An 18,597-nucleotide genomic window follows, 5' to 3' on the forward strand; every position below is an offset into this window, starting at 1 on the left:
TCAATTCCCATGGTATAAATACTATTCCCATCACCAAATTCAAGTGACTAACCAACATGATGTCACTGGATACAGTGTTAGAAGAGATGCTAACAATGGGTTTTCTACCAGCTGCCAACCAGTACGAAGACTCTAGAACATCACTGCATTAGCCATTCAGTGAAATGTAAGTCCCACTGAAGAGAGTAGGGAAAAGATAAAGAAGGAAAAATATGAGTAAATACTGACTTTGGGGTTTCTACTTAACATCCTCTGGTCCCATGAAACTTCACAAGTAGCTTGGCCAGCTATTTCTTCTGTCACCCTTTCAAAACATTTGTGATAACAGATCAAAGTGTTAATCTCCCTCTATTTTCACTTAACCAGTTTCACTAGCCAACTGTAAACTTTCTGAGGGCAGAGATTATCTTATTGCTATTTTATCCCCTGACTCTGCCCCAAAGAAAATGCAAAATAAAGAAAAAAGTGTTGAATGAAAGAAAAAATACTTGAAAAATCTTGTTCCAGCCCAAGAGATTGTATCTATTTCTTTATTAGAAACTAGAGGTCATGACTATACACCTGGATTTTGGCCTTAATGCCGAGTTTGCCTGCTCTGTTGATTTATGGTTAATCCATAGCATTACCCTTTAACATAGTTATTTGTAGTTGGCGGTTATGTTCTGCAGACTTGTGAATAAGAAGCAATTAATTTTCCATACTTAACACTAATGAAATTTCATTTGAAATGAAAAGTAACTACAGAATTAGCATTTGCATCTACTTAGCAGGTTGTCTTCATTATATAACAAACAGAAACAAAGTACTTCAAGTCCATCTTAGACAAAGGCTTGAAAACGGAGTATAAAGAGCTAGATAAAGACTGACAGGCGGTTAGGCAAATAAAAAGAGAAGGCTAACTCAAATTATTGTAAATGTATTTACAAAGCTAGATTATCAGTTTATTGCAGATATACTGGATAATAGGAAAAACTGAATAATTTATCCAGCAATTCTCATATAAGCAATAAGAAGACAAGAAAAAAGAGGTTATAGAGGAGGATATACATGGGCCATGAAAAAATGGATTAGGCAGCAGACATGGTGAAAGTTTTAGTAGGTTTAGACTAGGTTTTTTTAAAAAAGAAAAGAAAAAAATACTCAGTTTCTGTAAAATCTTAAAATATCTGCCAGTGGAGGAGAGTAAGGGAGAATGGCCTAGAATGGGATAGCTTTTCCTCATCTTTTTACTGTTAGTCATTTTTTTCAGAGACTAAAGGCAAGTCTTTGTCATACTACTGTTTACTGAAAAGAATGAAAAATGAGAAGGTGGTAATAGGGAAGAAGAAGAGGAGAGAAAGAAACAGTACAAGCAAACTAAATAAACATGTGCTTGAGGAAGATTAAAAGACGCTTACTCCTTGGAAGGAAAGTTATGACCAACCTAGACAGCATATTAAAAAGAAGAGACATTACTTTGCCAACAAAGGTCCGTCTAGTCAAGGCTATGGTTTTTCCAGTGGCCAGGTACGGGTGTGAGAGTTGGACTATAAAGAAAGCTAAGTGTCGAAGAACTGATGCTTTTGAACTGTGGTGTTGGAGAAGACTCTTGAGAGTCCCTTGGACTGCAAGGAGATCCAACCAGTCCATCCTAAAGGAGATTAGTCCTGGGTGTTCATTGGAAGGACTGATGTTGAAGCTGAAACTCCAATACTTTGGCCACCTGATGCAAAGAGTTGACTCATTGGAAAAGACCCTGATGCTGGGAAAGATTGAGGGCAGGAGGAGAAGGGGACGACAGAGGATGAGATGGTTAGATGGCATCACCGACACAATGGACATGGGTTTGGGTGGACTCCGGGAGTTGGTGATGGACAGGGAGGCCTGGTGCGTGCTGCGCGGTTCATGGGGTCACAAAGAGTTGGACACAACTGAGCAACTGAACTGAACTGAACTGAAGAACACTGAGATAAAGTGAGCACTCCTGAAATCAAATTCAGAAGAAAATATGCATTTTATTCTTGTATTAATATGGCTGTGTTTGTGGGGCTATGTACCTCTGTGTATCTTGCTAATTATATCATCTGTGCTATTCAATAAATGCAGAGAAATGGACGGTGCTTATGCATGTCTTCAATTTTAGCATTTATTTCTGGACAATATTGGCTCTGCCAATGAGATTCCCTGGATTGTATCTTTCTGTCTTACTGAGTTTTCCAGATACTAATATTTGTGTTTCTGAGCACCAAATCATTTTTCTTTAAGAATTTTAGAGTTTTCTAAAATCTTTAAAAATCCCTGCCTTCTTGAACAGAAGAGATATATTAACAGCTGCATCTTTCTATGACTCTCTCAATCAGTATCATCAATAATGCTTACTGTTTGATTCTGTCATACAAAGATGTCCTCAAGGCTCACTATACACTAAAGAGCCCCAATATGCCATGTGTTTTGAGTTGTTTACTGATAGTTTTGTTGTTAATCATTAAGGCTGCCAAGTAGTAATACTCCCTCCATCATTGTTTGTTCTCTTTTGCTAAGACCTGAAACCAAACCATCATATTTGTCAAAATAGTGTGCATAAAAAATTGCAAAGCAGAAAGTTTTTAGTTCACAAATTCTGATAACATCTCTTTGCATCCAGATATGGGCTCACTTTTAGTTTCTTGGTTACCAGAGGGGTGAGGAGGGGCAAGATAGATGAAGAGGATTAGGAGGTACAGACTACTAGGTATAAAATAAGCTGCAAGGATGTAATGTATATAGCATAAGGAATATAGCCAAAGTTTTATAAAAACTTTATGTGGAGTATAACCTATAAAAATATTCAGTCACTACTCCTGAATCTAGCATAATATTATAAGTCAAATAAGTAATAAAAATAGAATCAAGATATTTAGAATACCTACTTTGGAAAAAATGAGGTGTTTGATGCTGTAGGAAACTATCAGACTCCCAACAATATAAAATAAAAATAAAATTCTAAATGAAAATCTGAGTCAAAGATCCAAGGTTGTTCACAGTTCACTGACTTTGTTTTTGGTCTTTTTTGGTCAACTGACATGATGGGGACTGAGAAACATCTCAGAGACTATGCTTTTTGTCTCTCTCTCTCTCTCTCATGCATACAACCATACCACCCACTCACCCACATCTCTTGCGTCTTCTCTGGTAAGGAAGAATTTTCCTTCTCTGCTTGTTTGTTTTTTTTTAATAGTAATTTTTCTTGATGGTCTGCCCAGATTCCTTCTACATGTCAGGCCACATGTACAATATGAAGCAACAGAGATAAAATCATGACAGATGTTCTGAATAAACTGAAGCTGCTGACCCTTTCACCACTTTCTCCTCCAGCTAGAGTTCCATGACAGAGAAGGATGAAAATTCACTAAGCAGAAAATCTCATTTAGGCCATGGAAATTTGAATGCAATTATAAATTTTTGCTTCATTTCTTTGGTTGAAATCCAACTTATATCAGGAATATCAGTGCGAATTTATTTAAAATAGACTATCTCTTTTTCATTTTTATTTATTTTCCCCCAACCAGAGATCGAACTGTCACCCCCTGAAATGGAAGCACAGTATCTTAACCACTGAACTGCCAGGGAAGTCCCTCTACCCTTTTTTACAGTGAAAGGGGGAACTACTCATAATAATGAAGAGTCCTGGACAGAGGGTGTGTGGTCACCCTACTCAAGTAACACATGATACTGAGTCAAGGCACAGATCCTCACTGACCACTTTGAAGACGTGCTTAGTAAGACCACCTAAAACATCAGAGTTGAGTGTGGCAGCAATACTGGAGAAAATTCAAAATTGAAAATGTGGTATTTTGTTTGACCATGTAATGTTTGACCATTATTTTTGGTACATTTTAAAAATTCTATTTATTTACCTTGAATGTATGTTATCTGATCTGATAGGATTATTAGCATATTAATAATAAGAAAGCTGCCTATTTTAATACATTCCCAAAGATATGGTCCTCAAAAAGAAATTTCTTCCCTAATAGTGGATAGATATTCAATACTTAGATGCATTCTTTTGTTCTTTGTGCCTCTAACTTCCATCTCAGGGAAGCATTAAAGTTTGTGAATCAAATGACTATTTGACATGTTAAGTGAATAAAGTGAATCAAATGACTACTGGATATATACCACATCTTCTTTATCCACTCATGTGTCACAATGGAATACTACTCAGCCATTAAAAGGAACATAATTGGGTCATTTGTAGAGATATGGATGGACCTAGAGACTGTCATACGGAGTGAAGAACATCAGAAAAACAAACATCGTATGTTAACACATATAGATCCCTGGGTCGGGAAGATCCCCTGGAGGAGGGCATGACAACCCACTCCAATATTGTTGCCTGGAGAACCCCATGGACAGAGGAGCCTGCTGCACTATAGTCCAGAGGGTCTCAAAATTAGTCTGACATGACTGAAGCAACCCAGCATGCTTGCACGTGAAATCTAGAAAAACGATACAGATGACCTTTTTTCAGGGTAGGAGTGAGATGCAGATACAGAGAACAGATGTGTGGACATGGGGGCAGGGGGAAGGGGTGGTGGGATGAACTGGGAGATTGGTATTGACATGTATACACTACTATGTGTAAAACAGATAGCTAGTAAGAAGCCGCTATATAACACAGGGAGCTCAGCTCCGTGATTTGTGGTAATCTAGAGAGGAGGGATGAGGAGGAGGGAGGGGTGGGGAGGGAGGGAGGAGGCTCAAGAGTGACAGAATATGTGTATACATATAGCTGGTTCACTTCGTTGCACAGCAGAAACTAACACTGTAACGCAACTATATCTCAATATTTTGGAAAAAAATTACTATTAGATAAATACTCTTGACTAATAAACAGGCCTCAAGACTAGAGTAAGGAGTCCTTTTTAGAAATTAGAGAGATAGTAAGTTGTTCCTAAAAATGTATTGCTATGTTGGTGCAGGCTTCTTAACACATGATTCAGACTGATTCTCAGTCTAAAGGAGGATTCTCCAATCCAGCTGGAATTCTGTAGGGAAGAGAGCGGTCATTGCAGATGTCCACTCCAGATGTGAGATGGAGAAGCTGCTGTGAGCTCATGTGCCAGGTGTTCACTGATTTTGGTCTGTTAAAGTCCCAACACTACAATCTGGCATCAAGGACCTTCCTGGAAACTTTGTTTTCGAGCATTTTGCCCCCCAAAAACACCCATCATGAAATTTCCACTCTAGCCAAGCAGGTACATTCACAGTCCTCTAAAATATTATTTTATTCCTCACTTTTCTTAGATGGGTTTCCTACAAAAGTGACTGTGACATGGAGCTTTACTTACAAGATTTTTAATGGAAGTGATCTGTGGAACATCTATAAGAATGTGATGGGAGAAGGAGTTGGCAAAGGCAGAATGTGAACTGTGATATTGTTGCAACAGAGCCCACCATCAAATCCATGAGAAACTTCAGAGCTGGCTGACCTGGAGAAGTGTCACGCTGACTGGTCTTTGTACCTTCACGTTAACCAGGCATTGGGTGCGACTGCCCCTTGAAAGGGGCCATAACCTTGGGTGATACAGGTCCCTTGGGCTGAGGGCTATTCCTAGACCAGGACTCAGCTGTGAGTTTCAGCAGCCAATCACTGGTGGTGAGGACATGAGTGCCTGGGTCTGAAGCAGGGAGATGCACGGCACAACAGCACTCCCCACATAACTCTTCTACTTGGAAAGCCACCTCCCATAGGACTCTAACTATTCTTATAGCAGAGGTCAAGTGCCACCTGTTATTCCCTCCCTGTTCTGACTACCCCGGCCAGAGAAAAGTTTCCACACCCCTGAATTCCTTGCTAGTAACATGACAAATCAGGAAACAGCTGATCCCAAGCACAGCAGAGGGAGAAAAAGTGTTGAGACACAATCCTATCCAACTTAGTCAATATTTATTTTTTTTGCATGACCTAATACCCACGGGGGTTTCATTTTGCATCAAAAAAGAAGGGAGGGTACACAGTATCTAGGACATAGAAATATATGAAAAACAATGAGCCAGAAAGACAGTGGTGCTGATTCTGTTCTTGAGTGGTACCAGAAACCCCCTAAACCTTTACAGCAGTTAGAACAAGAATTTGACAGCTCTATTTCCAGTTTTTTAAGGAATTTCCACACTGTTGTCCATAGTGGCTGTACTAGTTTGCATTCCCACCAACAGTGTAAGAGGGTTCCCTTTTTTCCACACCCTCTCCAGCATTTATTGTTTGTAGACTTTTTGATAGCAGCCATTCTGACCAGCATGAGATGGTACCTCATTGTGGTTTTGATTTGCATTTCTCTGATAATGAGTGACGTTAAGCATCTTTTCATGTGTTTGTTAGCCATCTTTACGTCTTCTTTGGAGAAATGTCTGTTTAGTTCAGTGTGGAGATTCCTTAAAAAACTGGAAATAGAACTGCCATATGACCCAGCAATCCCACTGCTGGGAATACACAGCAAGGAAACCAGAATTGAAAGAGACACATGTACCCCAATGTTCATTGCAGCACTGTTTATAATAGCCAGGACGTGGAAGCAACCTAGATGTCCACTGGCAGACGAATGGATAAGAAAGCTGTGGTACATATACACAATGGAATATTACTCAGCCATTAAAAAGAATACATTTGAGTCAGTTCTAATGAGGTGGATGAAACTGGAGCCTATTATACAGAGTGAAGTAAGCCAGAAAGAAAAACACCAATACAGTATACTAATGCATATATATGGAATTTAGAAAGTTGATAAAGATAACCCTGTATGTGAGATAGCAAAAGACACACAGATGTATAGAACAGCCTTTTGGACTCTATGGGAGAGGGTGAGGGTGGGATGATATGGGAGAATGGCATTGAAGCATGTAAATTATCATATGTGAAATGAATCGCCAGTCCAGGTTCAATGCATGATACAGGGTGCTCAGGGCTGGTGCACCGGGATGACCCAGAGGGATGAGATAGGGAGGGAGGTGGGAGGGGGGTTCTGGATGGGGAACACATGTACACCCATGGTGGATTCATGTCAATGTATGGGAAAACCAATACAATATTGTAAAGTAAAAAAAAATAAATAAATAAATAAATAAATAAGAATTTGAAAGCAACATTTTCAAGAATGGTTTTATGATACTTACGATTCAAGTAGCACTGCTTCTGGGGCTAATGCAACACCAATGAAACCAATTATGGAATATGTCTTCTTCCCAACTGTTTTACAAAACACTGTGTGGCCTGTGCACTCTAACAAGGAGGGGTGGTGGTATCCAAAGTTCGAGTAATCTCACAGAGGACACTGGCAGCCACTGAAGAGGTGAGTATTTTTCAAGAGTCTCATAGGCATCACTGAGGAAGCTGGAGAGAAAACATGAATGAACAGCTTGTGAGCACACTGAGTAACTCTCTACGGACATTCATGTATGGAAGAGATGACTGGTTTTATACCCTGAGTCATGAGGCAGAGGTAGGAAGGAGTAAAACCGCTGAATTAATGAAATTCATCATGGATTTTAGTATGAGCTAATTTGAAAAATTCAGTTTCCCCTAGAAGTTATCACATAATGCCTTTAACTATTTGTGTGTGTATCTCTTCTAACTAGATTATAAAATCCTTGCAGGACCATGTTTTTCCTTCACAAATATTTGATGATTAATTCATAGATTGATGGCTAAAGTTCTTCTAGGGTACTAAAGGATGCTATTTATTATTTATTCCATCTCATGGACTGGGCTTAATAAGCAAATAATCATAATTATAAAGGAGCGCTTTCTCAATAGTCACCACTCAGTGGTTAATGTCTTTTCTATCAGCTTTTTTTTCTTTTATTAATATTAGAGTCCCTGTATTCTTATTTGTCTTCTTCCAAATGTCTCATATTCTTATTTTCACTTCTTTCCATCCTGGGAGATTCCTTCATGATGATGCTGTTCCACTCCCCCTTCAAGACTTACATGACATTTAGGATCACGGAGTTCTTAGATGCTGGTGACATTAACCCAACATAAAGGTGTTTAATAGATCTGAGAGCTTCCCTGGTGGCTCAGATAGTAAAGAATCCACCTGCAATGCAGGAGACCTGGGTTTGATCCCTGAGTCTGGAAGATCCCCTGGAATAGAGAATGGCAACCTACTCCAGTATTCTTGCCTGGGAAATCCCACAGATAGAAGAGACTGTCAGGCCTCAATCCATGATGTCACAAAGAGCTGGACACGACTGAGAGACTAACATACACAACAGACCTGAACCACAGATAAGAAAGTGAGTTAAACAGAGACCCTAGCCTAGGCTAATTTTTAATCTTCTTTCCTTATGCTCTTAGATTTCTGTTCTTTCTCCCACATGAATACTTATAAAGCATTAGTTGGTACATTTCTAAATATTTTCAAACACTGACAATGAAGGTCAGGTAAACCAATGAGTCTGAGAGGATTTTATGGATTACTTATGGGATGGTAGGTTAGTTGGTTATTTCACAGTATTTTCTTGTTCTCGTTCCCAAACATAGAAAATTCTCACTCTACAAAGTCTGCTCAATTCTAAACTTCAAAAATGACCTCCAACATACATACTTTGTTCAAGATGTGGGAATCACTTCCTGAATTTTAACTGGGCCAAAGAGACATATGTGTATGCATATCCATGATAGTCTCATAAATACATAATATGTTACATATACAAGTGTTTCATACTTTTTCATAATGAAAATATGTAGACAACATAGAAACTAAGACAAGTACAAACATAAATATGAGAGGATTCTAAAATCATATCTGTGGAGAAAGAAATGCTTGGGGCTTTTAGGGGTCAATACTTTGCTTGATAACAAGGCCCTCTACACTGGGAAGGTTTCCTTTATACTTAAAGGAGGGTTTTGATTGGATGAGCCAGATTATTGTACCACCTTTTTCATGTTTTTTGGAGGCAGAGTCTTAGAAATGCAAAAGAGCAAGAAATCTCCTTTTTTAAATGAGTAGCGTTTTCTTAAACAGGCTCTAACTGCCTCCTGAACTGCCAAGTGGTAGTGAGCATTATAAAACCATCTCAGAAGAGATATCCTATTTCCTGATACCCAGAAAGCATCTTGATAGTTGCTTATCCTCTAACTGAATTCCTTATCTGACCCAAGTCTTATTCTGTAAGCTTTTGTTCATGCATTTCCTTCCTATTAGTGTTTACAAAAATTGCAAAGGTCAAAGTGCAAGTGGTAATTGCTTTTGGCACTTTAGAAAATGGTCTTCTTTCCGTACTTATCATTTTCTCCAAAGCTGTCTTCTGCTGGGTCTTTATCAATTGTGCTTCACTCTGTAGATCAACATATTTGGAGCCCCTCTGCCTGCTAAGTCCCTTTCTTGTATTAGGAAGTTTAAAAGTCAGTGAAGTAGCCTAGTGCAAATACACTAATATTTTCTATGCTAGATTTCTGTGAGAAAGTAGTGAGTAGAAAACTTAATTCTTTTTCTGCAGTTTGGTGCAGTCATAAAATAGTTGAGATTTGAAGATGAGTTTATATACCAAAGATGAGACACGTAAGAGAAAACTTAAAAGGAGAAAAAAAACCTGTAATAATCTTTTTGTTTTCTATTTAAGATCACTAGGAAGTAATAAGAAAGATGATATAAGTGGTCCATCTTTTCAAAGACTATGCATCATTATTATTGCCATCCTGCTAATACTTCCGTGTGCTAGAACTACCGCCTGATTTCTTCCTTCATTGTTTCCTAAGGACTTATTTCCCTACCTGCCTTTGTTATGAATCCAGAGCTTGTATTGGATCTATCCCTGCTCACCTTTATTTCTTCAGTGATTTAGTTGAGCTCTTTCCTACTATCACCACACTTACTTTATAGAAAACCAAGAGAGAGATTTTCTGACTTAATATCAGTTAGACTTATCTCCTAATGTCGATCTGTCAAGTCATCATTACTTTGAGCCTTTATCTGTAGGAACAAAGAGGATTTTTATTATTGGATTCAGGCTCTTTCTCCATTTTCCTCTCCACATCCACTGTTATAGTAAATAACAGTGCTTACTGTAAGACAAGCATATACTCTTACAGTGAAGCTTTATTCCAAGAGCATCAAATTCTATAGTAAAAATGTCATACTTTACGAAACTGATCCAAGCTTTTAAGGTTAACAGAGAGGAAAGAGATTCTGAAGGTATTCACAATTTATCAGTCTTTGGGTAAAGAAAAATGTATTTCAATTTGGATTCATTAATTTGCCAAAAGTGACCCATGTTTCCCTGTAGCAATAGGAAGAAATATAGTAATATTTTCACTCCTAAAGCCCTTTTATCCCAAAATCATAAATATGCTGCAATCATTAATTAATTAAGTATTCCAGCCTTACCACTGAAGTAGGTGAGTTTCCTGTCTCCAACTGAGGCCAGTGCTCAGAGAAAGGCAGAATCTTCCCTAATGCAGCTAATTAGGCAGTGCTACACCACTAGGGAAAATTTCTGATCCCAGCTGGAGATCAACTTGTGCCCTGAAGAAATGAGACTTGATAGCCCTTCAAGTTTTCATCCTAACCTCTGTCCCTGCTGTTGATATTCTTAATCATATCAATATCTAGTTCTTTTTGGCCTAATACAGAGCTGTTGGTCCACAGGGCATCCAGGGTCTTAAAGAAATCACAGACAAAATGTACACTGTATTAAAACAAACAAACAAACAGATCCTTCTCTTCTCCGTTCAGCATTTAACTTCTGTCTGTGGGAAGGTCACATATCGAATGGGTGTTGTGATCACCTCTCAGAGGCAGGATGGACTCATATGCTTACAATCCGGTTCAGATGTTGAGACTGATGATATACACAAGAGAATATACGAAGGTTTATTCATCACAGTGAATACCCCTGGGAAGAGCAGGGCTGGCTCCCAAGCTGGTCCAAAAATGACTTAAGAGAGCAGGGAAAAGTGTCTGCCGTGGGAGTTTATTAAAGGTGGCTAAGGAGTAAGACTGAGGTTAGGGTCCCACAGGCACTGATGGGGCTGGCATGGTTGGAACTTCCTTCGCATCACAGTCAAAGAAGTGAGGGCTGAAGGCAGAGGGAAAGATGTAGAAGTGAGGCAGGAAAGCGGTCAGCACTCAAACACCAAAACTTCCTCACTCTTAAAAAAAAAAAAACAGTCACTCTTTATTACTCAATACTGCATAAAATTCCCAGATCATACAAAGATGTTGTATGCATATTACTCTATGAAAGAATTACATATTAAGGGAGCACTTAGAGAGATATAATAGAAATAAATAATTCAATGCCCTTAAGATTTTTGACTGAGATGTTTTAAGCACAGTCAGTAACAGTTGGTAGGGTCTGTGGTACCAGGAAATAAAAGGCACCTCTTCTGATAAATGCTAATAAAATGTGGTCAGCTTCTCTGTGGATTCCTTGTATTCTTGGCTTTCTTATTTGGCCCTAATTCTAAGAATATCTTTGCTATTTAAAATATCATGGTATTACTCTTTCTGACCATTTAACAATAGTGAAAGTGGTAGCAACTAAAGGACTTAACCCAGGGTCACAAAGACCATATGACTTCTGATTTAGCATTAATCCACCAAGGCGGAATGTCCCTTCCCATTATTTGTCATAATCTCAAGAATCATAAATGTATGATATTCCTTTCCCTCCAAGCTTTCTAAAAACCATGTTGTGTGGTCAATTTTGTTGTACAATTTAATCTAAATTAAAAAGGGGTAAAAAGAGTTTAGCCATGTCACATTAAAAGATTAAAGCTATATAAAGGAAAATTTTGAAGTTATTGTTTGAATTAATGAAATGTTCCCAACAAGCATTCCATGAACAAAACAAATTTCTCAATATTCTAAGTTTCTTGTTGTTTCCTCATGTTATAACAAGAGCTCTGATGTTGTTTTGGGGTTCAAGTTAGACAATATTACGTAGCAGGGAACACATCTCTTCAGGCTTATACATCCATTCTTGGTACCCTGTTCTGGTTCACCCATGGCTGCAGATCAATACTTCCTACTGTTTCAGTGCCTGTGTTTCTCCTCTCTCCTCATGGATCACAAACTGCTCTCAAGAAATGATCTGATAGTTGCAAAATATAAAACTTTCTTTTATCACTATGAAAGTAAGGTGATTTGATTTATTCTTTTATTCATTCAACAAAAATATATTGAGTGATATGATATTTTGGGTTTGGGCAAAACAAGACAGACCTAGTCTTCTGCTCTCATGGAGTACAGCTTAGGATATGAGGCAAGCATTCATCCTTCATGTAAGGTAGACAGAATTTTTGTGATCTCTCAAATGTCTTAAACCAGGACATGGAAGAGGCAATATGCAAATATATGCCTCTGTTATTCTAAATCCCATACCCTTCATTATGAGGTAGCAAGGAGATGTTTCTAAGCTTAAATGCATTCAATTCATGGAGGAGCTATTAATTTTACAAATGGAATTGAATATTGGACAGCAGACCTTACCTAAATCAAAACCATTGCATACTACATAGCCTGTCCCTCTTCAGTACATTTAGAAGGCTTGGGGTTATTAATTTATTTTTCTGAATGTTTATGTAACCTTTTACTATATTCCTTTAGGCTGTAAAAAAGGCCTCAGTAGAGGTTTGTCTGTTGCTAAAGGCAAGGAACACAGGAGTTGGCTCCAGGCACAGTTATAAAATAAATATGGTATTTTTTTTTCCCAAGAAGAAAAATAGCCATGAGAAAGCCAGTTTCCTAAATAGAATGTGTTGGGAAATTTTTTTCCACTCATGATTGAGTGTGGCAACAAACTAGGATTATTGTTTTAGACATCTTAAACTTTAAAAAAAAAAAGCCTGAAATATATTATAGAGGAACGTGGAAGCAAGCAGATCTCATATAAATTCCTAGGAGCCAACACAGAATTCATTTCAAGGCTGACCATCTTAGTATGTATGTTTAATTACTCAGCTACTGATATGCAAAATACCTTGTCACCAATACAGTTGTTGGTTTATCTGGCATATGCTATATAACACCATGGAAGAACAAGCCACTTGACTTTGTGTCTGGAAATGTTAAAAAAGAAGTATACTCCATAATGTTTATTCTGCATCACAGCATCTTTGCAAAAAGGATCAGCTCAGAATGAACTTGCATTTTCTTTCTTTGTGTTGTCAAGGAAATGGCCCAACGTTAGATCAGTTTTTGTCCTTGTTAAACTGATTTCAGAATGAGGTTTTTAAAAGTGGATGCCTACACAAGTATATTTTCATTTGTTACACTCTGCTAAAAAGGCATTGGCATAGTGTGTTTTGACTTTTTAAAATGTTCTCAGGATTTGAAAGGCTGGTCATTGTTGTTATGTTTTACTTAAACTCTCAACAACCTGTCAGAAAGGGGTGAAATAGTCAAGATATAAAATATACAAAACATTTCAAAGTAGAGTGAAACACACTTAAGCTGTTTTTTAACCATCTATATTGTGCCTTTAAATCTGGGTACCTCATTTTGGGGGGAAAAGAATCTAAATGGAACAGGAAATGACAACATAAGATTACTTCCATAAAAATAAAAATTACTAGAAAGAGGAAACTAATGTTTGAGGCTAAAACCTACTGTCCTATTTGGAAGCTAAGATGTATCTCTTCCCAAGAAACAGTTTACCCAGAGCCTATCTTCTCCTTGATAGTCTTAGGGTATTTTCTACCACTCAAATACCAAAGAAATCTATTCATTTTAAAGTAAAAAGAAATCAAAACCATTTTCCCAAATAGATGGTAGTCTACAGTAGATATTGCACTTTTATTTACTAATGTATAACAAAGTGTGAGTGGAGACAATTTTTAAATTCCACCAACTATTAACTTTCTGATTTTTACTTTAAAGAGGTGACTGTGTTTTCAAAAGACTCATGTTTTCCTATGAATAACAATTAAGACTCACTTCCTCTGTAGTTAAATACCAGCTGTCTAATTCAATGTCTTTCAGTAGGAAGGTTTAGCCTTCATATCTTTTCTACTCATTCAGCATTTAGAAGAAGAATATCCCTTTTTCATACGTGCCTGAAGGAATGAAGCCAAAAGCTTAAATTGTTAATATTGACCAAAAATGTACACAGCCGCAGCATATGCCCCTTGCCATTCACAAAACATATGCTAATTGGAAGTAAATATCATCCATCTATGACTAGACTTGCAAACTCAGAACTGCTTTACAAATAACAAGATGTGTCTTCTTTCCTTATCAAACAGCAGAGAGAAGGAAAGTCACCCATGTCTCTGTGAATGCATTGATTGATACCCTATAATTTATGTGATTATACAATGAGAAGAAATGTAGGTAAGAAATTAAGAAAGAATCTTAGATAAAATTTCTCAATGAATTTCATGTCCAAAAAGAAAAAACATGTATTTAAATAACAAAACTCACATTTATCCATTTTAATTAATTATTGATTCCCAGGGGTACTGAGTTGTTTTGTCAAATAAAAATGATGTTTCTGAGTACTCTGAATTTTTTTTTTACTGAGGTGAAGGATGAAGAAGGTTGAAGACATCAAATAACCAAAAACAAACAAACAAAAAAATTGTTCTGAGTTCCTGGTATGTTAATCTTATATACACAGTTGGACAACGTAGAACCAGGTTGAATGTCATTGTGTCTATATCTAAGAATTAGATGACTTTGGGGTCTAATGGTACTCTCTCCTTCCGTGCTTCTTTCCTCACATCTGGTCACCAAAGAGTCGTTCCGTCACCCTGTAGCCTGCTAATGAGATCCCCCATTTAATTAATACCATAAGAATTTTAATTCTGACTGAATCAATTTAACGTGATGTGATTTTGTCAGCTCTATTCCCCAAGTAAAAAGTGAGCCTGATGCTTATTACATACATCATTTCACGGGCCCTGCATTCCCTGCTGACTTAAACAAATTCTAATTAAGACTAATTAAAGCATCATTTATGAAAGCGCTTGTGATAGCTATGCAAACATTCTGGGTGGGTATGCTTTGCATAATAATCATCCTAGTTAATATTAAGACTAGGTCCTTGGCAATTAGGTCTTTGAAACAGAGAGTTATTCTGAATTTAGCCCTTTTCAGTGTAAGCAATTAATAAAAAAAAAAGTGCTAAATTTATGTAGTGGCTTCATTAACAAAATAAATTTAGAAGTAGTAGTATTGTTTGCACTTTTAAAACTAAGCATAATTCTTAATCCAGGTGACAGTTATTAAAATAAAAGAATGCAATTCCTTGATCTGGTAAATTTATTATAACCATCTAAGAAAAAAATTAATTTTATAAGTTTAAGTCAGTTTTATTTTTAAATAAACTTGACTAGTCTAAAGCATATTACTCAAATGTTACTTAAATATATAGATGTCTTCTAAGGAACACAGACACCTGAAACAGTATTTTATTTTAAATATCAGTTTTAAAAAACATTTAAAAAATCTAATACAGACTCAACGTGTTGTACAAGCAAATTAAATTCTTCAATTTTATAATGACTTGGTAGACTTAGTATGCAAAATTTTTTAAAAAAATGCTTCCTTACCCCTGTTGAGTTTTGTGAAATTAAAAATTCTTACTGCATTCATAGTTTGCTTTCCTTTATTTTTAAAATCCCAAATATATTGTCAGTATTCACTGTGCTGCAAAATTGAAATGTATTAAAATGTTGTAGGAACTGCTAGTCTTTCAAACTCTTATTTACACTATTTCTAGCACTACATGGCAGGGTCAAGTGAAGTTGGAGGTTTGAAGAGGTAAATGGGTAGAAAAAAAGAAAATATGACTCCTTTATTAAACAGGTAAAGGAGATTAATAATAGATGTTACCAATAGAAGACTTAAAAGCTTCTTTCTCTTTCATCTTTACAAATACAGTGAATGCAAAATTCAGGGCAGGAAACTCAGAGGTAGACAATTACTAAAAAGGCTAAGTGCATTAAAAATATAGTCAACTGGCTTTTATTCAGCTGTACAGAAAAACAAACAGAAGTTTTGTACAAAGTCCTATCTTTGAATACTGATGGGTTGACAATCACTGAAACTGAGAAAGAAATTCTATATCTTACTATGTAGAGAAATTGAGAATCTCTCTAAATTTCTATCAAATATACAGTTATAAATTTTAAAAGCCTCTATTAAACTCCCATGAGAGCAATATGATGCCATAAAGAGCAACAAATAACAGACTGAACTGTCTCTAATGATTCTGTGAGACAAACCTGAGAGTATAAAGTGACATGCATAAATCTAGAAAGCTCAATCACATTCTACACAAAACTGCCTTACAAAATGTAACCGATCCTGCAATTCCAAGAGCAGTACTGAAATGTCAAGCAGGCTACACCCAGGCAGTGAAAGATACAGCTATTCTAACTTCTTTATCAATTAACTGGATGTAGCAGAGGAGGTGGACTCATTAAATTGGCAAGTGCCACAGAGTGAGAGGTGTATCATTTTAACACCAGTGAGCAAGCATCCAAAACGGTGGCTAACAGAATAAAGCTTACTGGAAATACTTCTAATAGCCAAAACTAGTGGGAAAAAAAACTACAAGACCGAAACATTAAAAAAGATTTAAGGAGTTTTAATAAAAGTTCTATCATGATCCATCCGCTTAGCAGATTTTCTTAAAACTCCTAAATTCAGCATGACCTTGTGTCTATATATTTATATATATACACCTGCTACATAGATAGACCTTTATTGTATGAGAATCATGAAGCAATCCTTCCTTCAAATAAAAGTATAGTCAGTATAGCCAGAGAGAGATGGCGAAATGACTAGTGAGGAAGGGTTAAATGATGCGATTCAATTTCACAAAGAATTATCAATGGTCTTCTCAAGGCCAGTCTATTGAGGAGGACTAAGTCTAAGTCGCTTCAGTCGTGTCTGACTCTGTGCAACCCCATAGACGGCAGCCCACCAGGCTCTGCCGTCCCTGGGATTCTCCAGGCAAGAATACTGGAGTGGGTTGCCATTTCCTTCTCCAGAGCATGAAAGGGAAAAGTGAAAGTGAAGTCACTCAGTCGTGTCCGACTCTTAGCGACCCCATGGACCGTAGCCTACCAGGCTCCTCCATCCATGGGATTCTCCAGGCAAGAGTACTGGAGTGGGGTGCCATTGCCTTCTCCGAGGAGGACTAAAGGGACATATAATCATAGCTTCCCATTTTAGTAATTTTTTTTTATTTGTTATTCAGAGGTCTCTGAGAATCAGACAAACAATTAAATGACAAATCACAGAGGTTCCTTCTGAAAATAAGGGCAGAATGTTCAGGATCTGCAAGTGTGGTGAGAGAAATATGTCATGGATATAGGCAAATGGATTATGGGGTTGGCACAGAGTCTAAGTGTGGGTTGGAAGGATGGGGACAGTTCTTGCCCGAGGTGATCAACAGATAAGAATGTAGGAAATGAGCAGTGGTACGACTTTGTAAGCATCCTCACACAGAAGGTGGACCAGCTGAGCTCTACAAACACTTTGAAGGGGAAAAAATAATCACTAGCAGAGATTTGGGCTTCCCTGGTGGCTCAGACGATAAAGAACCTGCCTGCAATGTAGGAGACCCAGGTTTGATCCCTGGGTCAGGAAGATCCCCTGGAGATTAAGGTGAGAAAATAAAGTAGACCAGAAAAGAACCATAGAAGTCATTTGCTTACCACCTAGAAGGTAAATTGTAAGCTAGGGTGGGTAATGCATGACTTCCTTGTTAACAAGAACCCCTATAAAATAGGCAACTGTTGTAGCATCGTACCAGCCAGCGAAGGTCAAGTTTCCTTAACTTTACCATCTTTTTCTTTCTTCTTTTATTTATTTATTTGTTGGCCTCTCTTTTTTGTTCCTTCTTTTTTAATCCAAGTGAATGCCCTAACTGTGGGAGCTGGTCTATGTTGAAGTAGGTAACCAAAGATTTATCATCCAGAGAAGCTGTTCTTAAATTGGGCATACGGCAGAACCCCCTGAAAAGCTAATTAAAACACAGGTTGCTGGGCCCACACCCAGAATTTCTGATTCACTAAAAAGACCCACTACCAAGTGGGTGGAGGCTGAGAACTTGCCTTTTCAACAGATTCTCAGATATTGTTGAAGCTGCTGATTTTGGATCACAATTTTGAGAACCATTGCTCTGCCCAAAATTCAAAAGCACACAGTCTGCAAATGGAAACCACAAATGAAATCACTGGTTTGAACAACTGCAAACCTTACATAAACTATTATGATTATTCAGCCAGTAAACATCTAGATGGCCATACCATTTTTTCCAGATGGTGGTTGTTTCAATTGTTCTATGCCCAGGCCAAATTAAATATTTTAAACATGACCTGGACACTGTCCTTGAAATGTCTTACATTTCAAATTCTATACCAAAATTATTCTTGCTGAGAAGGAAACTCTAAAAATTTTGGGCTTAATCTAAATAGTTCACTTTACAGTTGAGGCACTGGACCCCTTAGAGAAAGAGGAAGTGGCAACACTGTATTAGTTGTAGGCAATCCAACATCACCCAGTTCACACTAAGTAGGAATAGAAAATACATATCCCTACAGCCATATCACATTGTTGAACCAATTTACTACACAAAGGAGGAAACTAAAGCTCAAAGAGGTTAAATATCTTGCCTGAGACC

General features: G+C 37.4%; 1 long non-coding RNA gene across 1 annotated transcript in view; it reads right to left on the reverse strand.

Annotated features, from left to right (window-relative positions):
• The window catches only part of LOC145542209 (uncharacterized), an 88,852-nt gene that overhangs the window by 58,325 nt on the left and 11,930 nt on the right, over positions 1-18,597 (reverse strand). The window contains exon 2 of the long non-coding RNA XR_014079667.1: positions 7,132-7,348. This is a non-coding gene — a long non-coding RNA (uncharacterized LOC145542209). The remainder of the gene's footprint in view (positions 1-7,131; positions 7,349-18,597) is intronic.

This window comes from Giraffa tippelskirchi, chromosome 3 (genome assembly GCF_054371585.1).
Source record: "Giraffa tippelskirchi isolate mGirTip1 chromosome 3, T2T-mGirTip1v1.2.pri, whole genome shotgun sequence".
Classification (NCBI taxonomy): domain Eukaryota; kingdom Metazoa; phylum Chordata; class Mammalia; order Artiodactyla; family Giraffidae; genus Giraffa; species Giraffa tippelskirchi.